Genomic DNA, 5,266 nt, shown 5'->3' with positions numbered 1-5,266 from the left:
AAATCAATTGTGCGAAAGGAGGGAGATGAGGTTGCACGTCCTGCCAAAACTAACAGCTCAAAAACCACACGGAATCTGGGAATAATGTGTACATCACTAGAGGACAATTTGTAGAAAACAGCCAGCTACATTTTGAAGTGTTGTATTTTGATTCAAGTGGGTCACCAACATGATAAGTGTAACACAGCTCTTTTGTGTTAGTCACTTTTTGTTAAATCGCATAAATAGTACTCTTTCAATTCAGAGCCTGGATTTTTCCCAAGGCTAATATCTAGATCACGCTGAAATCAATTGAATGAGGCAAACGCTTAGGGTTCTACATTATGAAATTCCTTAAAATACTCCTACTGCAATGTTAAAATTCGACTGGCATTCAAAAAATGATTTCCTGGATCAGCTGATGATAGTTGAACATGTGACTAACAAAACAGCTACTGTATTAAGAATGATGTGAAATTATTGAAGAACCGTGTAAATGACAGAATCTATTTGGGTGTTGTCAATAAAGTTAAGGTGACTCTCATATCGTAAAGTTAAGATATATATATTTTTTTAACCTTTATTTAACCAGGTAGAGATAGATGTGCAGATGATGTGCAAGTAGAAAGGCTAGTTGAGAACAAGTTCTCATTTACAACTGCGACTTGGCCAAGATAAAGCAGTGCGACAAAAACAACACCACCGAGTTACACGTGGGATAAAAAAACATACAGTCAATAACACAATAGAAAAATGTATATACAAGTTCGATTGAAGAGCATGCATTTAGTTTTACTAGCGTGTTGTATGGCATTGAAGCTCGTTTGGAGGTGTCGAGGAATTATCAGAATTTGTTGGTAACATTTGTAAGATGTTTAATATTCATCAAATGTGTGTAAGTTACTTCTCATAAGAATGTATTTTGTTGTACTATAGTGGTGGCCATTGGCAGTTATCTGTTCTATGTCAGGACTAAGTTGCATGGGCCACAGAGAGGGGAGAGGTCAAGGGGTCATCATGTTTAAACATATCTTTTCGGTGTGGCAGTGACTCCTACTCTTCTCATGGGGGGGAAAGGAGGGTGGAATCATTATATGCTCCTCTTTGTTGACCTGTAGGGTCACTCTCCTCTCCGTGAGTTTATCCAGGAGTTTGAATTTAGAGTGGGTTGTATATAAATGACAATTTGATATATTCCTGTTGATATGGAGGATTTGGTTTATGGTTCTGGGGTTTGGGAAAGGAGACAAAGCTGAACGATTAATTATGTCTATGCTGTCTGACTATGTGTGTCTTTGCTATTAAAGGAACTCAGTTGCATTGTAAAGGGGCTCTCAGAGAATCCACTGGGAGACACTGAATTTATCTGAGAGTCACAGGATTGTGATAAGAGCTCATATAATTAAAGATGGACTTTTATAACTAACTCTGACGTGTGTGTGCGGTTTGCTCCCATTATTTGGTAAATAGAGGAAATTTCCACGACAGAGGTTTGTTAACACAATATCCAAAGAAGGGCCAGATGTATACAGAATGGTGTCGTCTGCGTAGAGGTGGATCAAGGAATCACCCGCAGCAAGAGCAACATTGTTGGTATATACAGAGAAGAGTCGGTCCGAGAATTGAACCCTGTGGTATCTCCAAATCAAATCAAATCAAATGTTATTTGTCACATACACATGGTTAGCAGATGTTAATGCGAGTGTAGCGAAATGCTTGTGCTTCTAGTTCCGACAATACAGTAATAACCAGCAAGTAATCTAGCTAACAATTCCAAAACTACTACCTTATAGACACAAGTGTAAGGGGATAAGAATATGTATAAGATACATGAGTGAGTGATGAATATGTATAAGATATATGAGTGAGTGATGGTACAGAGCGGCATAGGCAAGATACAGTAGATGGTATTGAGTGCAGTATATACATATGAGATGAGTATGTAAACAAAGTGGCATAGTTAAAGTGGCTAGTGATACATGTATTACATAAAGATGCAGTAGATGATATAGAGTACAGTATATATATATATATATATATATACATATGAGATGAATAATGTAGCGTATGTAAACATTATATTAGGTAGCATTGTTTAAAGTGGCTAGTGATATATTTTACATCATTTCCCATCAATTCCCATTATTAAAGTGGCTGGAGTTGAGTCAGTGTGTTGGCAGCAGCCACTCAATGTTAGTGGTGGCTGTTTAACAGTCTGATGGCCTTGAGATAGAAGCTGTTTTTCAGTCTCTCGGTCCCAGCTTTGATGCACCTGTACTGACCTCGCCTTCTGGATGATAGCGGGTGAACAGGCAGTGGCTCAGGTGGTTGTTGTCCTTGATGATCTTTATGACCTTCCTGTGACATCGGGTGGTGTAGGTGTCCTGGAGGGCAGGTAGTTTTCCCCGGTGATGCGTTGTGCAGACCTCACTACCCTCTGGAGAGCCTTACGGTTGTGGGCGGAGCAGTTGCCATACCAGGCGGTGATACAGCCCGACAGGATGCTCTCGATTGTGCATCTGTAGAAGTTTGTGAGTGCTTTTGGTGACAAGCCAAATTTCTTCAGCCTCCTGAGGTTGAAGAGGTGCTGCTGCGCCTTCTTCACGATGCTGTCTGTGTGGGTGGACCAATTCAGTTTGTCTGTTATGTGTACGCCGAGGAACTTAAAACTTACTACCCTCTCCACTACTGTCCCATCAATGTGGAGAGGGGGGTGTTCCCTCTGCTGTTTCCTGAAGTCCACAATCATCTCCTTAGTTTTGTTGACGTTGAGTGTGAGGTTATTTTCCTGACACCACACTCCGAGGGCCCTCACCTCCTCCCTGTAGGCCGTCTCGTCATTGTTGGTAATCAAGCCTACCACTGTTGTGTCGTCCGCAAACTTGATGATTGAGTTGGAGGCGTGCGTGGCCATGCAGTCGTGGGTGAACAGGGAGTACAGGAGAGGGCTCAGAACGCACCCTTGTGGGGCCCCAGTGTTGAGGATCAGCGGGGTGGAAATGTTGTTGCCTACCCCTCACCACCTGGGGGCGGCCCGTCAGGAAGTCCAGTACCCAGTTGCACAGGGCGGGGTCGAGACCCAGGGCGGGGTCGAGCTTGGAGGGCACTATGGTGTTAAATGCCGAGCTGTAGTCGATGAACAGCATTCTCACATATGTATTCCTCTTGTCCTGATGGGTTAGGGCAGTGTGGTTGAGATTGCATCGTCTGTGGACCTATTTGGGCGGTAAGCAAATTGGAGTGGGTCTAGGGCGTCAGGTAGGGTGGAGGTGATATGGTCCTTGACTAGTCTCTCAAAGCACTTCATGATGACGGAAGTGAGTGCTACGGGCGGTAGTCGTTTAGCTCAGTTACCTTAGCTTTCTTGGGAACAGGAACAATGGTGGCCCTCTTGAAGCATGTGGGAACAACAGACTGGGATAGGGATTGATTGAATATGTCCGTAAACACACCAGCCAGCTGGTCTGCGCATGCTCTGAGGGCGCGGCTGGGGATGCCATCTGGGCCTGCAGCCTAGCGAGGGTTGACACGTTTAAATGTTTTCCTCACGTCGGCTGCAGTGAAGGAGAGTCCGCATGTTTTAGTTGCGGGCCGTGTCAGTGGCACTGTATTGTCCTCAAAGCGGGCAAAAAAAGTTATTTAGTCTGCCTGGGAGCAAGACATCCTGGTCCGTGACTGGGCTGGTTTTCTTTTTGTAATCCGTGATTGACTGTAGACACTGCCACATACCTCTTGTGTCTGAGCCGTTGAATTGAGATTCTACTTTGTCTCTATACTGACACTTAGCTTGTTTGATTGCCTTGCGGAGGGAATAGTTACACTGTTTGTATTCGGTCATGTTTCCGGTCACCTTGCCCTGATTAAAAGTGTGGCTCGGGCTTTCAGTTTCACGCGAATGCTGCCATCAATCCACGGTTTCTGGTTTGGGAATGTTTTAATCGTTGCTATGGGAATGACATCTTCAACACACGTTCTAATGAACTCGCTCACCGAATCAGCGTTTTCGTCAATGTTGTTGTCTGACGCAATACGAAACATATCCCAGTCCACGTGATGGAAGCAGTCTTGGAGTGTGGAATCAGATTGGTCTGACCAGCGTTGAACAGACCTCAGCGTGGGAGCTTCTTGTTTTAGTTTCTGTCTGTAGGCAGGGAGCAACAAAATGGAGTCGTGGTCAGCTTTTCCGAAAGGCCCTGGCCTTATATGCGTCGCGGAAGTTAGAATAGCAGTGATCCAAGGTTTTGTCAGCCCTGGTTGCGCAATCGATATGCTGATCAAATTTAGGCAGTCTTGTTTTCAGATTAGCCTTGTTAAAATCCCCAGCTACAATGAATGCAGCCTCCGGATTCCAGTTTGCAAAGAGTCAAATAAAGTTCATTCAGAGCCATCGATGTGTCTGCTTAGGGGGGAATATATACGGCTGTGATTATAATCGAAGAGAATTCCCTTGGAAGATAATGCGGTCGACATTTGATTGTGAGGAATTCTAAATCAGAAGGACTTGAGTACCTGTATGTTGTTATGATCACACCACGTCACGTTAACCATTAAGCATATGCCCCCGCCCCTCTTCTTACCAGAAATATGTTTGTTTCTGTCGGCGCGATGCGTGGAGAAACCCGCTGGCTGCACCGATTCCGATAGCGTCTCTCCAGTGAGCCTTGTTTCCGTGAAGCAAAGAACGTTACAGTCTCTGATGTCCTCTGGAATGCTACCCTTGCTCGGATTTCATCAACCTTGTTGTCAATAGACCGGACAATGGCGAGAAGAATGCTAGGGAGTGGTGCACGATGTGCCCGTCTCCGGATTCTGACCAGAAGACCGCTCCGTAAACATGAAATTAAATCGGATAACTAACTAGACGACAGAAGGGGGGTTAAAACACAGTGGCCAAAGTGTCTAAAGAGCTTTATTGGTTCAGCTATTTTGTCTAGCAAGCTAACGAGGTGTCTGACTAACTGTTGCTGCTGTTGAAAGAAACGTTCCGTCCACTAGATTATACCTCACACGAGCAGCATGGCCTTAAAGTCGCACACCGGCATCTGCTGACTGGAGTGGGTAATGCAGTTGAGTAAAATGTTTATTTTATTTTCGGACAAAAAGTTAAAGGGTAGGAATCAGGGACGTCACTAAAAGTGAAATATTCATTAGCCCCCCCCAAATAAATCAATATAAGTCAATACATTTTTTCTGTGATTAATTTTTTTCGTAAACCATTCCATCGAATCTTAAACTTCCTAGGCTGCTGCTGCACTTGTGACTGTTTGACTTTCTTCGGCAAAGATGG

The sequence above is a fragment of the Oncorhynchus gorbuscha genome, unplaced genomic scaffold (assembly GCF_021184085.1).
Source record: "Oncorhynchus gorbuscha isolate QuinsamMale2020 ecotype Even-year unplaced genomic scaffold, OgorEven_v1.0 Un_scaffold_39:::fragment_2:::debris, whole genome shotgun sequence".
In the NCBI taxonomy this organism is placed as follows: domain Eukaryota; kingdom Metazoa; phylum Chordata; class Actinopteri; order Salmoniformes; family Salmonidae; genus Oncorhynchus; species Oncorhynchus gorbuscha.
The sequence above is the reverse complement of the archived record's forward strand: the minus strand, read 5'-3'. Positions refer to the sequence as shown.